Consider the following 25,754-nt stretch of genomic DNA (forward strand, 5'->3'; position numbering starts at 1 on the left):
TGGCAGGTGGGGAAATTGGAGGGGAGGCAGGGAGGAGAGGGGATCAGAGAAAGTGCCCTCCTTTATTTTCTGACCTGGGCCATAGCATGTCTAACACTGGCCCTGACCCTTGCTTTATAACTGGTGGGAAACCCCAAGTATCCCCAGCTGAGAACCTCCTCCAAAGGCAGCCAGAATTCCCTTCTACCAAACTCTCCAGTCAGTGACAGCATCCTTGAGCCACCGACTACTAAGCAAGTATGTGGTGCTGGCATTAGTGGCTTAGGGACATTGCTGCTGCCTGCCAAACTTGGTAAAAGGGAGTTCTGGCTGCCTTCGGAGAAAGTATTCAGCTAACAGAGCATGAGGATCCTCATTAGCTAAAGTATTTATATTTTGAGGTGGAGGAATGGCGGGGCAGAGATAATTTTGTGCCCACCCACTTTAGACTCAGGCCCACCCAAAATTGACTGTCTACACCACTGATAGGAACCCTCGGTGTGAAGTGCAAACAAAAAATGTGCAAGGTATCTTAAACCAAATACAAATGCAAACAGCTATCTAATGAAGCTGAAACCTGCTGTCAACACTGTCCAATCAATATTAACATTCAAAATGTATCATATGTCACTTCCCCAGTCCCTGTTTCGTTACCTGTCTCAGGAACTGGCATCTTGATGAATCACTTTGTTTTGTGCACTTACAACAGCAGACTCACTTTCTGGCAGAACAACACTATAAGAAAACAAATGTGTGATGATGTCCATTCCACTCAAATTGCAAAACTTTATTAAAAATAACAATTAACAGTCCAATGCTGGTTATGATGTATAATAATACTAATTAATGATTTAAATACAATTAATGATTGACTGTAATGGAAAGTTTTTAATGCACATTTAATTGAATTTGGAGAGCAGCCTCTGTGACACTATAAATTCAGCCAAGATTTTTATTTGATTATTTCTTTCTCATTGGATTTGGAGATGCTTTATTGTTACAGAACAGCTGCTGATGAAAATTTGGCTATTTTTTTAAATATATGTTGAACATATAAATCAACTTGCATTTTAGTAGAATCCCTAGCCTGGGTGCCTAAGAATCTTCCTGTTTCTAGCTGTTTCTCAGTTACAAGGAATTTTGCTTGTTGTAAAACTTGCACAGAATGTAGAGGTTGACTGTTGGAATCGAACTGCATTTAGATTAGATTTGTAAAATAATCTACACTCATGTGCCTTCTGCCTTCCAAAAGGAAACACAGAGCTCCAAGTTCAGTATTTCTGGATATTTTAAAGTATCTTTAGACAGTTTAATCTGCTTAGAAATTGGTATACTTTAATTTCTTATGAAATACGCATTTGAATTCTCATGCATTCACTTATCTATGTAATATAACCCCAACCTTCTGTGGTACCCTGTGCCAGCATATACCTATAGGAGGTAGACTGGAAGACACCTTCAGGTATTGGGAGTTTGATAAAAATTAGTAATTCCTCCTTTACCTTGAAAATTAAAGTTCTGGAACACTGATGCAGTGGAGCAAGACAAATAGGAACAACAGGCTGCTTAGATCACTCCCCCGTCAATTTCAAACAAAAATAACCAGAGAGGCAGGTGTATAATCTACAGCAAATAACTTTACAGAATAGGAATGCAAGGTCAATAAGGCAGTTACACAAAAGAAAGAATACAAGTATATAAATGTCAAATAAATTGTACTTTGTATATGCAATAAAAAATACTTCTGAAGCTTGAAATTTCAAGCAGTTAAATGCCTGCCTAAGGTCTGACAGAAAACCTTAACCAGAGTAAACTTTTGCTTGGTGTACACACAGATTTTTTTTCTTTTGGAGTCCAATTAAAGAGAGCTCCTAAATGTATGTAAGTAGTTTCCAAAAGAGGAAATAAATTAGTTAAAGCATTAATGCACTTAAAACAACTTACATTCTGTGTATGCATTCCTGTGCTTCTGGTTGGTCTCCAAAGTTACCTGGTTTAACATTAGAAGGAAAGAGTATATTTCTGTTTAGGTAGTAAGCCTGTGTCTTTCTCCAAGATACTGGCTATATACCATGACAGTCATCTTTTTTTCTCTGCCACTGAAAACATTGCAGTATGAAGAGTCAGGTGGTTGTATGTAGGAATCCATTGTATTTTTCATTGAACTTATGTAGTCCAAAGTGTTTCTCTTCATTCATCTGATCGCTGATATTCAAAAGTTGGGGAACAAAAGAGAGGTGCTGTTGTTGGGAGATTTCAATCTGCTGGATGTAGATTGGAAGGTTCCGTCTGCGGAATCGGAAAGAAGTAGAGAGATCGTGAATGCTTTTCAATGTGCTTTGCTCAGACAAATGGTGACAGAACCCACGAGGGAGGGAGCGACGCTAGATCTGGTACTCACAAATGGGGATAATGTGTCAAATGTCCGAGTGGGTGCCCACCTGGGCAGCAGTGACCATTAAACGGTTTGATTTGATATGACGGCTGAAGAGGAGGGTGGCCACTCATAACTCAAAGTCCTGGATTTCAAGCATGCTGACTTTAGTAAAATGGGGGAATACCTGAGGAAGGAGCTGATGGGATGGGAGGAAATACAAGAAGTGGAAGGACAGTGGTCCAGGCTGAAAGAAGCTATAAATAGGGCCATGAAACTTTATGTAAGGAAAGTAAATAAAAGCAAGAGAAAAAGGAAACCGATATGGTTCTCCAAGCAAGTGGCTGAGAAAATAAAGGCTAAAGAGTTGGCGTTCCAGAAATACAAAAAAACTCAAGAAAAGGAACACGAGGAGGAATACCGGATGAAACTGAAAGAAGCCAAGAGAGAGATACGTCTGGCGAAAACGCAAACGGAAGAACAAATGGCTAGAAATGTAAGGAGGGGTGGCAAAATTTTCTTTAGGTATATTAGTGAAAGGAGAATGACTAAAAAGGGAATTGTGAGATTAAAAGATACTGCGAACCGCTATGTGGATAATGATGAAGAAAAAGCAAATTTGCTAAATAGATACTTCTGTTCTGTTTTCACAGAAGAAAATCCTGGAGAAGGACCGCGATGGACTGGAAAAAGTACAAATGAGATTGAAGTGGATAGAGCACCGTTCACGGAAGAGAGTGTGTATGAACAACTTGAAAAGCTAAAGGTTGACAAAGCCATGGGACCGGATGGGATCCACCCTAGGATATTGAGGGAGCTCAGAGAGGTTCTTGCGGGTCCTCTTAAAGATTTGTTTAATATATCCTTGCAGACAGGAGAGGTTCCGAGGGATTGGAGAACAGCGGTTGTGGTCCCTCTTCACAAAAGTGGTGATAGGGAAGAAGCTGGAAACTACAGGCCGGTAAGCCTCACTTCGGTTATTGGAAAAGTAATGGAAGCGATGCTGAAGGAAAGGATAGAGAATTTCCTGGAAGCCAATAAGTTGCAAGATCCGAGACAACATGGTTTTACCAAAGGGAAATCGTGCCAAACTAATCTCATTGAGTTCTTTGATTGGGTGACAGGAGAATTGAATCAGGGACGAGCTATGGACGTAATCTACTTAGATTTCAGCAAAGCTTTTGACACGGTTCCCCACAGGAGGCTCTTAAATAAACTGGATGGGCTGAAGATAGGACCCGAAGTGGTGAACTGGATTAGGAACTGGTTGACGGACAGACGCCAGAGGGTGGTGGTGAATGGAATTCGCTCGGAGGAAGGAAAGGTGAGTAGTGGAGTGCCTCAAGGATCGGTGCTGGGGCCAATTCTGTTCAATATATTTGTGAGTGACATTGCCGAAGGGTTAGAAGGTAAAGTTTGCCTTTTTGTGGATGATACTAAGATTTGTAATGAGTGGACACCCGGGAGGGAGTGGAAAACATGAAAAAGGATCTGCGGAAGCTAGAAGAATGGTCTAAGGTTTGGCAATTAAAATTCAATGCGAAGAAATGCAAAGTGATGCTCTTAGGGAGTAGAAATTCACGGGAGACGTATGTGTTAGGCGGGGAGAGTCTGATAGGTACAGATGGGGAGAGGGATCTTGGGGTGATAGTATCTGAGGATTTGAAGGCAACGAAACAGTGTGACAAGGCGGTGGCCGTAGCTAGAAGGTTGTTAGTCTGTATAGAGAGAGGTGTGACCAGCAGAAGAAAGGTCCCACCTGGAGCATTGTGTTCAGTTTTGGAGGCCATATCTTGTTAAGGATGTAAAAAGAATTGAAGCGGTGCAAAGAAAAGCTACGAGAATGGTATGGGATTTGCGTTACAAGATGTATGAGGAGAGACTTGCGGACCTGAACATGTATACTCTGGAGGAAAGGAGAAACAGGGGTGATATGATACAGACATTCAAATATTTGAAAGGTATTAATCTGCAAACGAACCTTTTCCGGAGATGCGAAGGCGGTAGAACGAGAGGACATGAAATGAGATTGAAGGGGGGCAGACTCAAGAAAAATGTCAGGAAGTATTTTTTCACGGAGAAAGTAGTGGATGCTTGGAATGCCTTCCCATGGGAGATGGTGGAAACGAAAACGGTAACGGAATTCAAACATACGTGGGATAAACATAAAGGAATCCTGTTCAGAAGGAATGGATCCTAAGGAGCTTAGCCGAGGTTGGGTGGCAGAGCCGGTGGCGGGAGGTGGAGATGGTGCTGGGCAGACTTATACGGTCTGTGCCCTGAAAAGGACAGGTACAAATCAAGGTAAGGTATACACAAAAAGTTGCACATGTGAGTTTATCTTGTTGGGCAGACTGGATGGACCGTGCAGGTATTTTTCTGCCGTCATCTACTATGTTACTATGTTACTATTCTCAGGTCTTCTGTAAGTCCCTGAAACTACCTTTCTCCCTCCATATGACTCTCAAGCTTGCACTCTCAAACAACTTTATCTTACCTGCTGCTGACCATTTCTTTAGGCTAGAAATCTATAAGAACATAAGAATATAAAATTACAGTGACTTTAATAATATTAATTTGAATGGACTTTGTTTTGCCCATTCAATGGCTGACATGAATGGCATGTAGCTAAACCAGAGTATAGAACATCACTAAGAGAAGAGTCAGAACGCTTGAACCAAAATCCTCTTTAATGCAGTAATCAAATAAGGAAAAAATGATTTACAGTTCAGATGTGCTGGATAAGAGTTTTTGCCTTGCAAACTGTGAGTCTGTTCTTAACCAGCCCTCTCTCCATGCAAGAGAGAAGCTGGAAGCAATCCAGCAACACACTGAAAGAGATGTTTTGTATATTTTTATACTGGTAAAATCTTGATAGTAACACCGTGGTTTAAAAAGGGGTCATACAGCAAAGTACAGCATAGGCAGCTACAGTTCACAGAGGAGAAAATGCTGCAGACCTACTTTTACAGATTTCATGGAAAGAGAAGTGGAGGGGCAACAGCCCAGCATGCACATAGAACCAGGCAAGCCACTAGAAAGAATCCCATAAGACACAGGGATCTGGGGCATGTGATCAAGAATAGCCTATTACAGGGAAGTACGGGATTACAGGAATTTGTAGTCTTATTCGTTTTAAAGATGTAGGTACTATAATCTGTTACAGACAATGCACAACATATATTCACATAAACAATAAAACACCTGCCTTCATGTACATGGTGGCAGAATAGGACTTTGTGTGGAATTGAGTGATCTTTGACAATAATTTCTATGGTAGAATAGGACAAACTTTATTTTTCTATTATAGTCTATAGGATTTAGTGGATCTAAAATGGAGATTAGCCGTGTAACAGTTGTGTTTGATTTTTGAAACAAGTTCTGGACGTTCTATATGGGAGCAGCTGATTGGTAGGAGGTGGTCAGATGATGAAAGCGAGATCACCATCACCTTGGTGACAGCTTCTCTGGCAGTTTAGAGCTGAAGGCCTGGACAGTGGTAGATGCATGTGGGAGAGATGTGGCTAGAATTAAGAGGAAAAGTGTTGGTGTTCAGGTAGAACATGCTTGGTTATCATTAAATTAACAGCACTGAGAGACTGGAGTAGTTTCTAGAAAAACTGTGTTTAGAATATGCTTTTCTGGTTGTGACTGGTAAGTGTGCTATCTAATTGGAGACAGATTTGGTAGGTAAGGTGCTTTGTGAAAGTATGACTAAAGGAAGTCTATTTGATGTGAGCTAAACTGCACTGATAGGTTCACAGGCTGTTTGGGCCATTGTTAAAAGTGAGTTCACACCAGTACTCTTCTTTGGCATAGGGCCTAATCAGTTTTAGTTCAGGTTTTATTAGACATGGAAAATGTATTTGATTAATTTTGCATACTCAGCTGATTCAACAGCATTCTAAAAACAATAATACCACAGATAGTGCTCCTCAGTCAATGTTCAGGCCCCACTGCAAGAGATAACAAAACCTAGAGTCAAGCAAGCCTGAAGCTAAGTGAAAACAGCACCACACAAAAGGAAAGGACACTGGGAATTTAACAGAGAGGGGTATACTTACCTGATGTTCAAGTTCAAGCGGTATCTGGGTTGGAGGTGTGGGTCCTGGAAAACACAACTGGGGACAAAGAATAATTTCTTAAGAAAGGAAACCCTGAGAAACGTTTTTTATAAAGTAAGCAAAACCTAGTAAACTTGAATTACTTATCTGATAGTTGTCCTATTAAAGGTAGTTTGCTTGCAACAATTATTTCTTGCACTGGAGAGCTGTCCTGTTTTCGAAAAAAATTAATTGTAAGAGTACAGCTGTATTTAATTATTGGGTTACAATTGCTTAGTTATACAAAGCTGTTGAGGCTTACAAAAGAAAATTTGTTACAGAAATTTCTGTTTTACAAATTACTTCTAAATGTTTGGAATTTAAGGAAATAAAGATTTTAGCAACTTAACTTTTGTCTGTTTTTTGTTTATGTTAGAAATTTGTGAGCAAGGTTAGTTTGAATATACATCTCAACCAAACTGTCACTAGTTTGAAGAGGCATGACTACCATCATCATCTTCAGGCCCAGCACATTTGGCATTGGTGTGGGTTACACTTAGCACCTTTGCACACAACTGAATTACACAGTGGCGTAGCCAGACCTGACATTTTGGGTGGGCCTGGAGCTAATATGGGTGGGCACTATGTATATAGGTATGAGTAGCACTTAATGATGGATTTCTAAGTAGTCTACCCAACAGCTGCCCTGCATCAATATAAACCACATATATACTTAATAGAAAAACAGATATTTGTAATACAGTTACATTATCCCATATCTTAAACTTGACCAGACATAAGTCTGCAATAATGGCAAACATCTCAATACACATGACAGGATCCTGCAATATAATTACAGCAATAGCATATATCCATCAAACTTTGCTTTATAACAAATGCCTGATTAAGTAAACGTTGAAGTCTTTTTCATTTCCTCTAGTTCTACTCTATCTCCCTTCTGATGCTGACAAAATAAAATGACCATGGTTCGGTACATATCCTTCAACTTTACATTATAATAAATATATATGCCTTACTAAGCTGTATTAATCAAAAATTTAAAATTTGGTAAATATACCTTTGAAGACTTCTTCCTTTTCTACCTACTATGGAATTTGTCACATATAGAGAACATAGCTAGAATGTTTCCTCTTATAGCTTTCCATAGGAAAAATGTATTCGGGTAGCACCTCAATAATAGCAACACAAAATCCCTTCACCTCCAGGTACTTTGTGAAGTAACAGAAAATCCTGCAAAGAAGCTTCTTAGAGTCTATGTTGCAAACCTTAAGCACAGGCTCTCTCTTTGGGCATAGCCAGCCGTACAATGTGTGTGGGGGTGGGGGGTGGGGGGGGGGAAGGCCGAGGTGGATTGTAGGGCAACGTACTCCTCACTCTCCCCTCCGCCCCCCATGCGAGCATGCAAGGCATACCTTTGCTGGCAGGGATGCGGACTATCTTTCTCTTTTGATCTAGGCACAGGAAAAAACAAGATTTTAAATGCTCCCAGGTTTCAACCTAATCCATGTTTAATGTAGGAATATAAATGTCATAAATAACTTAAAATAAGTAAATAAATAGATAGAAACTCTGGATGTTGAGCACCTGATTCTCATAATATGATATCTGTTTTAGTGGCTCTTTCCAGGAGAAAGAAAATCTCTGCATGAAAACAATAGGTGCTAGAGTGTCCCTATAACCGGCCCCTCCTCCAAATGACACACTAATTACGATTTATAACAATTTACTACTCTACCTATGAAAAGCTGGCATGTTTGAACATATAAGTGAGATTAAATAAACATGCTACCAACATTAAAGAACGCCAACATGGATGCAGCAGCTCAAACGACTGTTTGCTTTGTTTGGGATGATGGCTGCGCAGTGTAGGGGAAAGAGATAGATAAAACCTCTGAGGAATCTTGACTCTTCTGTTCTCAATCTAACCTCTTTGAGCTGCAGCCCTGTATTCACTGTTGCCGGCTTCCTTTCTTCTCCTGGGCCGGTACTTTGGTGGCCTGAACAGCAAGAACCTTGAGCTGCCTGCGATCCTCATGCTTGTGGCAGGCAAAACTAAAAACAGTATGAAACCGTGCGCGGGGACAGTAGCCCTGCACGCGCCGCTGCCGGCTTCCTTCCTCCTCCCTCCCCTCAGGATATAACTTCCCGTTTTGGAGAGGAAGGAGGAAGGGAGCCGGCAGCGGCGTGTGCAGGCTACGGGCCCTGCGCATGGTTTCATATTGTTTTTAGTTTTGCTGCGACTGCGAGGGTCGGATTCGGAGTGAGACGTCCCACCACAGGGCAGCTGGAGCTGACGCTGCCAGGAAGGGACCTGAGCCACCCCAGCCCAAATTTTGGGAGCCGGTTGTTAAACTTTAACAACCGGCTCCCAAAATTCTTTAAAAAATAACAAACGGCTCTGGTAAGCACCGCGAACCAGAGCCAGCAAACCACTGGGTGTCCTCCAGCCGAGCTGCAACACTGGTGACAGAAATTTCGTTGTGGCACCGGTCTGCATGCCGCGGGAAACGGGGGTAAGGCAAGCAAGGCAGGCACCTGACTAACGATCGGCGTTGGGGCGAGAGAAGCGAAACTGGGTGGGCCATAGCTACGTCCCTGCTTTGTTCTCTTCTTATATGTTTTATTATGTATTTTTCTTGATGTTTTATTTTATTTTCAAACAAATTTGTGAACCACAAGCCCCCTGTTTACAAAGCCACACTAGCATCTGCAGGTGCCCTAATGACAACTCAGCCCATTCACTTTGAATGGGCTGTGTCAGCATTGCTATGCAGCTTTGTGAACAGGAAGAAAATATATTAATTGATATGCAGTATATCAAGATAAACATAAACATGTATTTGCATATTTTTCAATTAGATGTATTTTAGAGATGCATTTGTATAAAAGCTTTATAAGAATGCTATCAGGCATTTTTTTTCACAATCTTTTCTTCTTTCTTTGTTTCCCATTTTGATTATTTCATTGTTCATGCATATAGATGTGGTTCATCTTACATTGGCTGTATGACTGTCCCAGCCATTTAAATGTGAGGATAGTACAAGCCAAAAATGACAATATCAGAATATTCCAATGAAAGTCTCGAGGGGAAAAAAGATAAGGGTGATCATACTATCCTAACCTGAGGAAGGAATTTTTGGTCTCCAAAAACAAGTCAATAAATATATTAAGAGGGACATTTTTGATATGATGTCTAAATCCAATTTTGGACATGTTGCTGTATATGTCAGCCACTTTAGTAACATATATCTCTATGCTTTCGAAAGTTGTCAGAATGCCCCATATCCTTTGCTAGTATAATTTTTGAGGTGGGAGGGGGCAACACTGGGAAACTAAGAGATCAGCCACCAGTAATCTTTCCTAGAAGCCCCTGGGAACAGATATAAATCCCAACAATCATGTCAATGGCTATAAACCTGAATTTCCATTCTGAACAAGGGAATTCATATCTTTTTGCCCCAGCTTTGCCCCTCATAAAATATACCCAGACCACAAACATATATTTGTGTTTTGCATGTGTACATCCCAGCTTTCTAATATCCACCTCTAAATGCCAGTTTCTGCATACCCGAAAGGTAAATAAGTGTTTCTTCATATGTTTTATATAACCTAGAGTCTTGTTCTGTAAGTAGGGAAAAAAGAATGAGTAGGAAATTAAACATGATATGAAGATATTATCCTTCATGGAGATATATTTGTTCTTTTCAATGTAAGAAGTATCATAGTTCAGATTCAGTTCAGTAACCAGTGGCATAGCTGTCATGTTAGTTTACCTAGAAATAATAGAACAATAAAAAAGTTATAGGTAATATCTTTTCTAATGGACAAACTTAATAAATTTGTGACTACCATTTGTGACTACCTATGTTCCTCTTCACTAGATCAATAAAGATTCACTGGCCTGATGCAGGAAGCACAGTTGTTGGAAGCTAGTCAAACCTATATTAAGTTTACCCAATGAAAAGTTATTTCCTATAACTCGATTTTTAAGGCAATTGAGTAATAACAATTGCAGGAAGGTATCCATTCTTATCAATATCTGTTCCAGAGAGACAGTTTTATGTATATGGAAGAGCTACAAATATAAATACTGTCAAGTCTTCCCTTCATTCTATATTGTAGACTGCAGTGGTATATACACTATCCAAAAACTAATGCAGCCCAACTTGTTTCTAAAGTAAGGTAAAGAAAACAAATCCAATACACTTCCACCAGTAAACGTTTCTTCTGGGGCTTTGTATTGCTTCCAATGTCACCACACAATTTCACTCTTTATTCAGGGGGTCTTTACAAAGCGTTGGTAAGCCCAACACGTTCTTACCGAATGCTAAATCAAGACTACCGCCGGCCCAACGTGGCTGCCAGCGGTAGTTCCATCTCGAGAGAGCTCCATTTCTGGGGGGAAAAAAAGAAAACCCATGGGACTGGCTTGTGTGGCGGTAACCCAGTGGTAATTGGGCATCACTGCGCGCTGCCCGGTTACCGTCGAGTTACCGTGGGAGCCCTTATAACCCCCTCAATCTACCTTTACAAAACATTGCAATCGGATATATTGCTCAGATAAAAATAAACAATTCATAAGTATGAGAAACTGCAGCCATGGAAAAATTTAAGACATCATTTGATATAACAAATAGCAGTTTGAGTCATATTTCTGGCTATATGAATAGAGACATGGGGATTTTGCTATCTGCTAATTAGGCTTCATGGAGTTCTGCCAGCACACAGAGGCAGAAGAAAACAAAAATTAAGCAAAGTGGCCTTTCGGTCTGTATGTATTTAGATTGATAAACTGTCATCTGGCTCCTTTTCCCAATCTCTGACAATATACTAGTTTTAGTCAAAACAATTGCCAATTAAATTATTACATGCTTTTACAATGTTCCAAAGTGTGATACAAGTAAATATATCAAAACAGAAGTATAAAATGAGCCTAAAGTAAAAAGCATCACACAATTAACAATTTTAATAGATTAATTATTAAAACACTAATTAAAATTAAGGCATTTTCACAGGAAGAAAGATCCATGATAGCATAGGGTTAGGTGCATTGAGCTGTGAAAGCTGCTTCTTGGATATAATTAGGGTTTAGCACTTGAAAATGATAAAACTAAGATAGAATGCTTTATCACGTCCCGTGTTAGGCCATTTTTTCCTGAGTTAAGGACCAGATTCTATATATGGAGCTTAAACAAATCCATGCAGAACTAAATGTATTCTATAAGATTTAGTCATGGTTTATAGAATACGCTTAGTCGACAGTGTAGCGCCTAAACCTATGCGTACCCATTTTCACCAATATAAACCTGGTGTAAATCTGCACACGTAGATTTAGGCACACTGACCTGTATCCTGTAATTATGCACAGAACTTTTAGAATGCTCATGAAACACCTATAAACATTCCTATAAACACGCCACTTTTAAACTACACGTGTTTAGTTTGAACTGTGCGCTTTACAGTTTAAGCGCAGTTCTTTATAGAATATGTTTAGCAATTTCCGCATATAAATTGTGATAATTGCCAATTAGTGCTCATTGTTGCTTGTTAAGTGCTGTTAAAAATGCTGTTTGGCATATTATGCCAATTAAATTACACAAGTATGCTGCACAGAAATCTAGGTGCCATATATAGAATCTGCTCCTAAGCGTGTTAGAGCACCTAAGGTTTTTATCCTAAAAAAAACCAAATCAGCTAAAAGTTAAACACACATTTACCATTTATAAACACCTAAAAATAGAAGCTCAAAATATATTTCCTTGCTTTCTTTCTAAATAGGTGGAGTGGAAGGCTTTTCACCTATGAATTCTTGTCTTTTCAGGAGCTCCCTATTGACAATTTTGCACTATAGGGGATCTGATATGAAGTCTTCCAGGGATGCTGGCCTTGATGTTAGAGTAGCCCAGCTAGCTTTGATATTTCATTGAACTCAAAGGACTGGCTGCTTCCATGAGATCCATGGCTACAAGCAATGGAGCTGGAATGGAGCAAAAACTGAAGGAAGGGGTGACTGCATCTTTGAGGAGAAAGCAGGAAAGGAGTGAAGATGCAATGCTTTTTGGAGTTCAGGCTGAGATTCACCGAGCAGCTAAGTGAAGACAAAATCAGATGGCAACAAAGGGGGATCTAGAGGAAGCCAGCCTTTTCCCATGGCTTTTAGTTCCGCTGTTCTTCCAGTAAAGCCAGTAGCAGTTATACTGATAGTAGTATATTGGAGTAATTTAGATAAAACTGGATACTCAGCAATAGAAGATTGGAATCTTACAAACTGTGGGAAAAGCTAAGGCTTGTGATATCAATTACCTCCATACTAAAGTAGAAAGACTCAATAACTTTGCAAGTGCAGTAATTTGAATTTGAGGATCCTTGAAGCATCTGTATAAATATTTAAGAGATATGTGACAGAAATTTTGAATATCTTGAAGTGGGCTTTACTTCCTGCGGCTGGGCCTTACTATCTCCCTGTTGTTTATGGGCAGTCTCAATTTGGGAATATCAGTGTGAGATCTACTTCATTGCTGACTCTTGTCTTGGAATTGGATAGAGGCTAGACAAAGGGTCCAATAGTAAAAAACAAGGAAACTAAAATTAGGTTCCTGATGGGGCTCTTTTACTAAACCTTAGCACGTGATAACAGAAATAGTGTACACTCAATGCTAAGTCCATAGGTATAAAATGGGCTTCTATGCATTTAGGGGAAAAATTCCATATATAGTGCCAAATGTGAAGTGCTACTTTTGTGCTGAATTCTCAGTGCAGAAAAGCATTCTAATGGATGCAAGGTGCCAAAAAGAGGCAACAATGACAGATCTGTGCCAAAACACTCTTATGCACCCATTTATAGAATAGTGCTTAAGTATTTCTGTGTGTTTCTGCAAAGGGGAAGTGGCCATGGGAGGGGCATGGACAGGTCAGGGGTGTTCCCTTAAAATACACAGTGTTATAGAATTCGGAGGATCTGCACCCAAATTGCATGCCAGGATTTACACCTGGTTTCAATTGGTGTAACTCCTTGTGCCCAAGGTTGAATGCAGATCTACTACTACTACCACTTATCATTTCTATAGCACTACTACATATACACAGTGCTGTACACTGAACATGTAAGAGACAGTCCCTGCTCAATAGAGCTTACAATCTAATCAAGACAGACAAACAGGACAAATAAGCGATAAGGACAAAAAGTAGCAAGATTCCAGAATCCTAAAGAGCAGCAAGATTCCGGAATCCCAAAGTCTACTGCTACTGCTTATCATTTCTATAGTGCTACTAGACATATGCAGCACTGTACACGAACATGTAAGAGACAGTCCCTGCTCAACAGAGCTTACAATCTAATCAGGACAAACAGGACAAATAAGAGATAAGAGAATTATTTAAGGTGTGAACTATAAAACATGCATAGGTACTGAAGAAGTGAATTTGAGTTAGAAGTTTAAGGCAGCCTCAAAAAGGTGGGCTTTTAGCCTAGATTTGAAGATGGCCAGAGCTGGAACATGATGTCCTGATTTAGGAAGTCTATTCCAGGCATATGGTGCAGCAAAATAAAAGGAACAGAGTCGTGAGTTGGCAGTGGAGGAGAAGGGTACAGATAAGAGAGACTTACCCAATGAACAGAGTTCCTGGGGAGGAGTGTAGGGAGAGAAAAGAGCAGAGCTTTTTTTGCGCTGGTACAGTGTACCAGCAACTTTTTTTCCTTGCTGCTCATTGAATATCCAGCAGCTGCCACTGCTGCTTTTCTCGAGGAACAGCAGTGGCAGTCAAAGCAATAGCAGTCCTTCCCCCAGTGGCGAACCAAGGGTGGGGCAGTGGAGGCAGAATGCCCTGGGTGTAAATACAAATGGGGTGCTCCATTGCTGCTTTTATTCAGGCCACTGGCGCTGCTGTTACCTCTCCTCCGCAGTCCCTAGTCTCAGTCTCCACCTGCCTACCCTCAGCTCCCTTGACAGCCCCCTTCTCTCTGCCACCCGCCCCCCTGCAATTTTAAAATCTCTGAATCTATTCTACTATTTATTTTTTAAAAGTATTACCTTGTAACTTCATGGAGTGTCCCTAAGTCTTTCTACTTTTTGAAAGTGTGAAATCAGTTCACGTTTAATTGTTCTATTCCTCTCAAAAACAAGCAGATCGCCTCAGGCCTTCACTATGTCCCTGTTTCCTGTAAAGGATCAATGGTACTTTCTCTGTCCCTAGTGGGCTCACAATCTAAGTTTTGTACCTGGGGCAATGGAGGGTTAAATAATTTGCCCAAGATCAAAAGGAGCTGCAGTGGGAATGGAACCCAGCTCCCCAGGTTCTTGGCTCACTGCACTAACCATTAGGCTACTCCCACTCTGTATATAAGCACATAACTTTTTTCATTTGAAGTAATCATCAATATTCCATTCAGATTTTTTTTTCTTTCAGTTCACAATAATAACACATGTGGACTCTTCTGCATTTGTTCTTTGCACAAAACAGATCTGAAAATCAATTTCCTCTTGAAATATTTTTGTCTGTACACATATTTTCCTGTCATGGATAGTTTTTCAATAATATTGACTGTTGTTCTGCAATGTACTGCTCTATGGGCAATGTATCTACTTCTGCTGAGAAAGCATATTGGCTATAAAAAAGATGCTAAATTCTTGCCTGTGCTTATTCATTGATGTAAATCAGTGAGCAAATAATTTATCCACTCAAAGGGTAAGGCAAAGGTTGAAACAAGATATTTCCATGGTTAAATCTACTAACGTTACTATTCTTGGCAAGGGAGGGATTGACTGCTATATGTAATACTTTTATTCAGTGAAATCATTACATTTTTATATAGCTCTTTCTAGATTATTAATATGATTCAATGGTGGTAATACTTGCTTAATGGATATGGTTTTTCTATTATATGCATCATGCTCCATAAAGTGTCAAAAATTTAAATTTATGAAAAGGAAAATTTACTATAAAGAGTTACAAAATTCTAAGAGCATTCAATTTGCTCATATTAAACACTGCCCATAGGAGATTTCTTTTTAATATTTCATGATACTAATGCCTACTATCTTATATTACCCTTTATAAATTACATTAAAAGAAGAACCTTTCATGGTCTAGTTTTAATATAAATATGAATAACAAGGTAAGTCTTTGGAACAAGGAATACTATAACAAGACAGGAGTAAATGGTTTCTATCATATGAAAATGTTTTCACTTTAAATATATCTGTTTATAGAAGCAGAAGTAATTTATGTGCTGATTACAAAAAGATAAGAACTTAAAGAAATAACAATTAATTATCAATGCTGAACTCTAGCATGAGAGAATTGCCGATAGCCTGAACTACCATATGTTTGCATCACTAAAATTACCAGGAAGATATTTGACTTACACTAACAGTGCATGTTAGTACAGTGGGCTGTGCACCTGTAGCTTCTTGTGACCTTGGGTAAGTCACTTAACCCTTCATTTCTCAGGTACAAAAGTTAGATTATAAGCCCACTAGCAACAGAGAAAGTACCTGAACATAACACATAAACTTCTTTGGTTGTACGATGGAAAAGTGGTATATCAAACCCTTACACTTTCAGAGGTTGGAGCCAGAATATTTTAATTTGGCAAAATTTACAAATAAAAGTTAAGTAAGCTATCAGGAACAGGTACATCTTTGTTATATAATCTTATTATCTATATAAATAAAATCCCCCCTCAGATGTTCTGAAGCTCACTCCATCTGTCCTGAACTCCTGTCCTCCTGGTAGGCTAGGCTATTCGGACTACTCACCCTCAGTCTCAGCCACGCCCATCTGGGCCGTAGGCCACGCCCCATCTGCACATAAAAAGCACCCTCAACGTTCTAAAGCACACTCTGAGGCTTCAACAGTTTGTATGTTCGAAGCTCTGTAACCATTTTTAAGCACACTACATCTCTGCCCCGCCCTGACCTATCAGAGAACGGAGGAGTGTCACAGCTGCACCGCTCTGACCTATCAAAGGGAACTGAAACAGGAAAAGGGAGGAGCGTCACACCGAATGATGGACCTATCAGAAGGAAGTCAAATAGAAGAAGGGAGGAGCGTCAGAGGCCAAGGGGACAGCCGTATCTACGTCTCATAGGTTTCCTTGCTTTCTTTTCAGTGTATTGCAGCTGCAGCCACTTAGGTAAGTCTAGCAAGCCTGTCAGCTACTGAATACAGAAAGCAAAAGATAGCATGTGGGAACTTGCTCCATTTTGTTCTCTGGAATGCAGTGATTATTATACCAATGGTCTTGCTTTCATTATTTTGGTAGGGGCTGCCTTCATGACTGTCCACAGTCCCCCCAGTCCTGACACCTGACAGGGGGGACAGGGAAGGACACTCACTGTCTCACATACGCACTCGCACACACTCATTCTCACATACACACACGCTCTCTCACAGACACACTCACACCCACTCTCTGTCACAAACACACACACTTGCACATTCTCACTCTCACACAGTCACTCTCACAGACACTCTCTCAAATATACACACTCCGCGCAAAACCTTGCTAGCGCCCGTTTCATTTCAGCCAGAAACGGGCCTTTTTTACTAGTTTGAAAATAAAGACAGAGTCGCTGAAGTACACTGCCATTAATAAATTCAAACTCATTTTAGCATGTGTGAAAATGACTTTGCTGAATGTGAACAATTTATTTAAATGAAAACCTACAGGAAATCCATGGCTATGTGGACACATGGAGGGGCATTTTCTAAAGAAACATCTAAGTCGGAATTTGGACGCCTTTGTAAAAATTCTTATAAAAGGTCATTTTCAAAAAAAGATAGACGTCCATCTTTGTTTTCGAAAATACCATGGATGTCCTTGAATTTGGAGGTCTTTGATTTTCGGCCATTTTCGAACACAAAGACATCCAAATGGAAGACATCTAGAACAGAGGAGAAGTAGTTTAATGGTTAGTTCAGTGGGTTTTGATCCCGGCAACATGGGTTCAATTCCCACTACTGCTCCTTGTGACTTTGGGCAAGTGAAATGCACAAGGCGCATTTTTGGATATGACATCTAAATCTGAATTTGGACGTTTTTTGTAAAATGTCCAAAATCAGAACAGGAAAGGTCATTTTCTACAAAAAAAAAGTCTATCTTTTCCTTTTGAAAGTGCTGTTTGGAAAAATGTTTTGTGATTTGGGGGAGGAAGTGGAGGTGATCCCCGAGTCCCTTCAGTGGTCATCTGGTCATTTGGGGCACCTTTTATGTGGAGTAGCCTAGTGATTAGTGCAGCAGACTTTGATCTTGGAGAAGTGGGTTCAAGTCCCATTGCAGCTATTCTTTATAAACACAGGTCTAGCTCCAAACATCTAAGTTTTAGTCTTGGACGCCTTTGTTTTGTTCCATTATTGCCGAAAGACGTCCATGTCTTGGGAACGCCCAAGTCCCACCTTGAACACGCCCCTAGCACACCCCGTTAAGATTTGGATGTCCTTCTGACGGACTTCAGAGAAAGATGTCCAAAAAGAGGTTTTGATAATACTGATTTGGACGTTTCTGTGAAATAAACACCCAAATGCTGACTTATGTCACTTTTTGGACATGTCTCTTTTGAAAATGAGCCTGATGGTGCCTCAGGTATCAGAAGCAGTTGGAGAAGTCCCCACAAGCAGAAGTGGGGTGACTTGTGGCAGGCACAGATGGGACAAGACATCACTTAGTCATGAGCGTCACTCTTCAGTTATGGTCACCAGTAGACATGAGAGATGAGTTCCAATGTTCTCCAAACTCCCGGATGACCAGCGATCTTGGACTCATGTCATGTTCCCACTTCAGCACTGAGTTTTGAAGCTGCTTGGGCACCACATTCTTGCCTGGAGGAATCAGCACCAAAACCACAGTCTGAATTTTGATGGAATCCAGGATGGCCTGCAGGTTAGGGTTCTCCTTGGTGGTCTCTAGAGATTGGGAGAGGGCATCAGCCCATACATTCTTTTTGGCTGGGTGGAAGACCACCTGAAAATGAAATCAGGAAAAGAACAGGGAATACCAGGCCAGGTGAGGGTTAAATCTTTGAGCCTCATGTAGATGCAGAAGGTTCTTATGATTCATAATCACAGTAAATGGGCGCTTAGCTCCCTCAAGAAGATGGTGACATTCCTCTAACACAAAAGATGACCAGCAGCTCCCGATCGTTGATTTTATAATTTTTTTTGGCAGTAGAAGACAAACAACTTGCCTTTGATGTCTGATTGGTACAGGATGGTGCCAGCCCCTATGGAAGATGCATTGACATCAATGAAGAAGGGCCTCTCTGAATCAGAGTGATGGAGTGTCAGGACTGTTGTGAAAGTTTGTTTCAGGAGGACAAAGGCAACTATTGCCTCTTCAGGCCACTCTCAGGTGTTAGCCTCTTTCTGGGTCAAAGCAGTAAGAGACACAGTAACAGAGGAATAATTCTGGATAAACTGATGATAGTGTGTAAAACACAGAAACTGCTGTAAGGCTCATCATCCCTAGGGGCGAGGTCAGTCATAAATGGCAGAGAGATAGACAGGATCCATCTGCAGGTCCTGTTAAGATATAATGTAGCCCAAGAAAGGTAGTTCACTCCACTTACAGAGACACTTTTCTAATTTGGCATATAGGTGATTCTTGCGCAGGTACTGCAAGACCAACTAGATATCAATAGTATTCATAGTGGCCATCCCTAGTGTTAAATGCAGTCTTCCATTCATTTTCCTCCTGGATGTGAATCAGGTTGTAGGCTCCTCTAAGGTCCAGCTTGGTGAAAATGTGAGCCTCATGTAGTCTGTTGGACAACTCGGTTATCAAAGGAGGTGGATATTTATTTTTAATCACGATAGCATTCAATCCGCAGTAGTCAATACAGGGGCATAGAGTGCCATCCTTTTTTTCCACAAAGAAGAAGCCCACATCATCTGGGGATGTGGAGGGTCAGATGAAACCTCTTTGTAGGTTATCCATAATATAGGCTGACATAGCCTGGGTCGCAGGAATGGATAGCAGGTATACCCTTCCTCTGGGCAGCATCTTACCTGGATAGAGTTTGATGTAATCATATTCTCAATGTGGGGGAAGAGTCTTGGCCTGTTTTTTGGAGAACACATTGGCATAGGCCCTATAACCCTGGGGAAACTCCTTCAAGGTCCCCATTCCAGTGGCGGCTAAGGGAAAGGCAGGAAACGCTGAGTTGAGGCAGCGGTGATGGCAGGAAGCACTACAGGCTGAGAGATCCCCATTGTCCCAGTCTATTTCCAGATCGTATTTTTGATGCCAGAGTAATCCTAAAATAATGGGGTTAACTGCTATCTGAAAGACATGTAAGACAATATATGTCTTATATGTCTCTCTGTGGAGAGCCCAAATTCTCAGGCATAGGAATACTGTTTTGGCTTTAATATGCCCTTTAATACTTCCATAAACTGAGGAGACTGGAATAGCCTTGGGGAGTTCCTGAGTAGGATATTGTAGTGCCGGATGAAGGTCTCATCAATAAAGTTCCCTCAGGCTCCAGAGTCAATGAAGGTATCCGTTGTAGCTGATGCCTCGTCTAACTCTAAAAATGTAGGGACCAAAAATTGCATGCATGAAATCCGGACAAGGGAGCCTAGCATTGTTTCCCTGGCCAGAGCTAGGCCCAACAGTTTCCCAACTTTTGGGGGCATCTGAATGCAATGACCTTTCTCCCCACAATAGAGACACAAATTCTGGGACCAGAATCTCTGCTTCTCCTGTTCAGAAAGCGAAGAGTGGTCCATTTTCATAGGTTCACCTGAATCATAAAGAATGGGAGTCTTGATAGGTACCCACACGGTCTGCTGGAAGCTAGGCGCCAATGTATAGTTTTACGTGAGGATTGTCATTCCAGACTCTGTTCATAAAAATGAATATCCACTTGGTTGCAGAGGTGAATGAGGTCATCTAAGGATAAAGGAAGGTCCTGTCCTGCCAACTCACCCTTTAATTGAGATGCCAGACCCTGCCAAAAAACTGCTACTTGGATTTCATTGTTCCAATTCAGTTCAGCAGCTAATGTGCAGGACTGAATAGTATAGTTCCCAAGGGTTTGGCACCCTTGCTTCAGTTGAAGGAGCTTGGCAACTGCAGAGGAAGTTTTTTTGGGCTCTTCAGAAACCCAGCCAAACTGCTTGAGGAACCCATCCAAATTGTTGAGCACTGGGTCATTGTGTTCCCAGAGAGGTGATGCCCAGGTTAGAATCTGGTCTGACAGAAGAGATATGATATAGGCCACTTGGGCCCTAGTGGAACCAAAGTCCAGGGTCTGCAGTTCAAAAATTATTATATATTGATTAATAAAACCTCAACAGGTTTTAGGATTGCTATCACAGCATGGAGTAGCTATGAGCTGGATCCCTGGTATGGCAGCTACTAAGGCAGGAGGAATGGCTGGTGACGTCGGAACTGAGGTCTGAGGTGTCACCAACATCTGAAGGTGGTCCATGTGGGTAATCAGGTCTTGAACCAAGCCAGAGAGGTTCTGAAGCTGTAGAGCCAGTTTCTGGACCAACTGCATAGCTGGTGACTTGTCTGAGGTCATGGCCTTCGCAATGTGTCACATTTCAGGATGGTTGAGACATTTGGCCACCACTGGCAATCTGGAGGTCCCGGCTGTTGGCAGTCTAGTCACTACCAGAAGAACGGGAGCTCACGAGTGGCTCTGTAAAGAGCCCTTTAGGGCAGGCCTGGTGAAACTGGGACCTCTGATGGAAACCAGAATCAAGGCTGGAGACAGGAATGTGGAAACAGGGCTGGAGATAGGAACGCTGAACCAGGGCTGGAGAAAGGAACCAAGGTTGGAGACAGGAATGCTGAGGCAGAGCTGGAGAAAGAAACCAAGGTTGAAGACAGGAAAGCTGAGGCAGGGCTGGAGACCAGAACCAAGCCTGGAGACAGGAACGCCGAGGCAGGGCAGAAGACAGGAACAGAGGTTGGAGGCAGGAACGCTGAGGCAGGGCTGGAGACAGGAACCAGGGCTAGAGACAGGAATGCTGAGATAGGACCCAAGGATGGAGACAGGAATGCTGAGGTAGGCTGGAGACAGGAGCTGAGGCTGGAGGCAGAAATGCTGAGGCAGGGCTGGAAAAAAATATTATGGATTACTTCAACTATACTACAAATACGTTGAAATATTTTTGTGGCCCATCAGAATGGTGGATGATTTCTCTTCAAGTGTGAGGCAGACATTTGCAATTCAGCATCCTAGATCCTCATAAGTCCATTATTTTATATAGATAACATACTTTCTTTTTAATAACTAGAACTTCAAAGTCTCTTAAATAACATAACACTTAGATTTAGTGAAAGAATAAATCTTTGTTACTTTATGCTGTCAAACTTTGAATGGATGATGCAATAATCCACTGCCTCTCTGCATTGGAGTTTGAAATATATACAGGGGCATAATCGAACATGAACGCCCATCTCCATGGGCGTCTATCTCCGAGAACGGGTACGTGAAGGGGCGGGACAAACCGTATTTTCAAAAAAAATGGGTGTCCATCTCTTTTCTGATAATACGGTTTGTGCCAGCCAAATGCATCGGGTTTGTGCCAGCCAAATGCATCGGATTTGTGCGGATTTCAGCTGGGCGGTTTCGTTTTTCAGCGATAACGGAAACCAAAGGCGCCCAGCTCAAACACCACCAAATCCAAGGCATTGGGTTGTGGGAGGGGCCACATTTTGTAGTGATCTGGTCCCCCTGACATGCCAGGACACCAACCGGGCACCCTAGGGGGCACTTGTAACAATTAAAAAAACAAAGCAAACTACCTCTGAAGTCCATAGCTCCATTCCCTTGTGTGCTGAGCCCTCCAAATCCCCCCCAAAACCCACTGTCCACATCTCTACACCATTACCATAGCACTTATGGCTGAAGGGGGGCACCTAGATGTGGGTACAGTGGGTTTTGGGGGCGGTATGGAGCGCTCTCATTTACCACCACAAGTGTAACAGGTGGGGGGAGATGGGCCTGGGTCCACCTGCCTGAAGTCCACTGCACCCACTAACAACTGCTCCAGGGACTTGCATACTGCTGTGATGGAGCTGGGTATGACATTTGAGGCTGGCATACAGGCTGAAAAAAAAAAAGGTTTTAAAGTTGTTTTTTTGGGTGGGAGGGGGTTAGTGACCACTTGGGGAGTCAGGGGTGGTCATCCCCGATTCCCTCCAGTGGTCATCTGATCATTTAGGGCACTTTTTTGGGACTTGTTCGTGAAAAAAAAGGGTCCAAGAAAAGTGACCCAAATTCGTGCTAAAAACGCCTTTCATTTTTCGATTATCAGCCGAGGACGCTCATCTCTCCTCGGCCAATAACCACGCCCCAGTCCCGCCTTCACCACGCCTCCGACAAGCCCCCGTCAACTTTGGCTGTTTCCGCGACAGATTGCAGTTGAAGACGCCCAAAATCGGCTTTCAATTATACCGATTTGGACGCCCATGGGAGAAAGATGCCCATATCCCGATTTGGGTCGAAATATGGGCGTCTTTCTCTTTCGAAAATAAGCTGGATAACGTGTTAGCCCAACATAGTGCTACGTTTCGCTGTCATAGCTGCATCAGGGAAATTTCTGCAAACACAAATATATAAAATCAGCTCCTCTGACACATAACAATATCAAAAGATTGTCCACAATCTCACTCACATTCATTCCACTTCAATACTCTTCTCAGCATACAATGTCCCATCAAGATGGCCGAGGCATCAGCAACAGAGCTGGAGATAGGAATGCTGAGGCAGGGACCAAGGCTGGAGAAAGGAATGCTAGGGCAGGGCTGGAGACAGGATCTGAGGCTATAGTCAAGAACACTGAGGCAGGGCTGGAGACAGGAAACAAGACTGGAAACAGGAATTCTGGGGCAGGACCAGAAACAGGAACCACTCACTGTGAAGGCGAGACAGAGAGGGCCAGAATTCCTTAAATGACTCTATCCAGGTGGTCATTGTGGGGTGCCTGGGCCTGCCTCCTAACACTGACCTTTTAATATGTCCTCCTCGGCACGTGTGCACACCTAAGGAAGCCGGCACTTGCCGGCACAGCATGAAGGGTCTGACACTGGGCCAGGAGGATGCCCTGGGTTGTCACAGATGGCTGTGTAAGCAGATCAACAAGACGAGCAGGCTGCTGAGTCCCTGATAGGCCTGCGGACCTGGACAAATAGAAGGATGAGGTGATTCGGGGGATCAGAGAACAGCCACAGCCGTGACAGTTATCAGTCTGCTGTGGAAAACATTTCATCACTTCGTTGATAGATGAATGCCATTGCTACTCAATAGCTCTTGGAAAATCTTCCCATGGTCCAGGAAGCCAAAACACTCTTGATGACACCATCCATGCAAGCATGCATTGATCTCCAGGATGCAAATTTCTCTGCTTTGGCTTGACCCTTGGCAGGCAGGATTGATAAGACCACCTGTGTACCTATCTGTTTCACTCTCCCATAGCCATGAAGTCACTTTTGTTGTGTTTGGTGGGATACCTAGTAGTATAATGCATGACAATATGGATGATCATCATTGAATAATAGTCAGTAGGCTTGACAAATCTTGGCAAACTTTCTGTAACATATTGCATCTCACCACTAGGCAGATAACACACCTCCTGACTCTTCCTCCCCCTCTCCCTCTCTAAACTCCCCCAATTACCTACCATACATGCACCTTATCTACCATAATATCACCATGTACTCATTCATACCTTGTATTTGTTCAGACCGAAACCGGCTAACGCCGTTAATGGTAACATGTAAGCCACATTGAGCCTGCAAAAAGGGGGGGAAATGTGTGATACAAATATAACAAACAAACAAATAAATAAATACATAAATAAAAATAATGTTTGTTCAATAATTGACACATTTGGACACCCTAGAAGGGAAGCAACAACTACCACTAACCTTTGCTTCCTAGTAGTCACTGATTCAGTTTCTATGGGTTTTTGGAGTCTCATGCCCTTTGCCCATCTTTTGATGCTATGGAGTCTTCATGCTGTTACATTAAAAACAAAGAGAAAAATTCTGCTGTTGGAGTGGAAAGTTTAGTCCCCGTTGACTTTAATGAAACAAATGAATTGAATGAGACAAAGATTTTGGAATCTGGAAATGTGCCACAAGCATGATTGATCTAAAACCAAACATTTTAATCATGCCTCTCCCTAGCTCCTTCCCTTTTCAGCTCTTAATAAAAAGCAAACTTGAAAGGATAGGCTGGTAGAAAAAAGATATTCCATGCTTTTCTTCATGCATATATAATAATATGGAACAAAAATAAACAAAACAGTTTGTGTTGTTGCATTTTAATTTCATTTCAAAATGAAAGCAAATCCCTAATAGTCAGTCCACTGTCCAAAGCTTTATTGATCCTGTAGTAAAATGAATTCTGTGCCAGACCTTGAATTGTTCCGTTATCAGACTAATCATCCCTAAGTCTGGCAATTTTCTTCTTAAAACCAGAGAGCAGAGCACAGATAAGACAACCTCATAGCTTTTAAAAGTTCACATGGGTAGAAGTGTGAACATAAGCGAAGACATTTTACTTTACAATTGGGAAAGTGGCAAACTATAGACATTATACTGTGCTGTTTTACTTATCCACTGTGGGTATTTCAATTATAGCAAAATATTCCAGGATTATTTTGTCTATGTGCAGGCACATTTGAAGCTCACAATCTGAGTTCAGTCACTAAATAATGGCAAGAAATTGGTAAGGTGATTTCTTGGGGTGCAGTATAGGTACTGCAAGGGTAAAGGGTCAAGGGTCATGGATTTAATATACCGCATTTCTGTGGTACAACCAAAGCAGTTTTTATTTATTATAAGCAGGTACTTTCTCTGTCCCTGGTGGGCTCACAATCTATATTTTTGTACCTAACAATTTCAGTTCAGGGGTGTAGCTATGGGTGGGCCTGGGTGGGCCCAGGTCCACCAATCATGGCTCAGGCCCACCCAGTTTCGCTTCTCTCGCCCCAACGCCGATCGTCAGTCAGGTGCCTGCCTTGCTTGCCTTACCCCCGTTTCCCACGGCATGCAGACCAGTGCCACAATGAAATATCTGTCACCAGTGTTGCAGCTCGGCTTGAGGACACCCAGTGGTTTGCTGGCTCCGGTTCGCGGCGCTCGCTAGAGCCGTTTGTTATTTTTTAAAGAATTTTGGGAGCCGGTTGTTAAAGTTTAACAACCAGCTCCCAAAATTTGGGCTGGGGTGGCTCAGGTCCCTTCCTGGCAGCGTCAGCTCCAGCTGCCCTGTGGCGGGACGTCTCACTCCGAATCAGACCCTCGCAGTCGCAGCAAAATTAAAAACAGTATGAAACCGTGCGCAGGGCCCATAGCCCTGCATGCGCCGCTGCTGACT

The 25,754-nt window shown here is 41.9% G+C and overlaps 1 long non-coding RNA gene across 1 annotated transcript; it reads right to left on the minus strand.

Moving 5' to 3' along the window:
- Positions 1-642: 642 nt before the first annotated feature.
- Positions 643-24,386, minus strand: LOC115467924. The gene is made up of 5 exons (XR_003941786.1): positions 24,302-24,386; positions 6,561-6,628; positions 6,418-6,474; positions 4,851-4,881; positions 643-714 (listed from the first exon to the last, which is right to left on the minus strand). It is a non-coding gene; the product is annotated as an uncharacterized LOC115467924 (long non-coding RNA).
- Between the last annotated feature and the right edge of the window lie 1,368 nt (positions 24,387-25,754).

Source organism: Microcaecilia unicolor, chromosome 4 (genome assembly GCF_901765095.1).
Source record: "Microcaecilia unicolor chromosome 4, aMicUni1.1, whole genome shotgun sequence".
Lineage (NCBI taxonomy): Eukaryota > Metazoa > Chordata > Amphibia > Gymnophiona > Siphonopidae > Microcaecilia > Microcaecilia unicolor.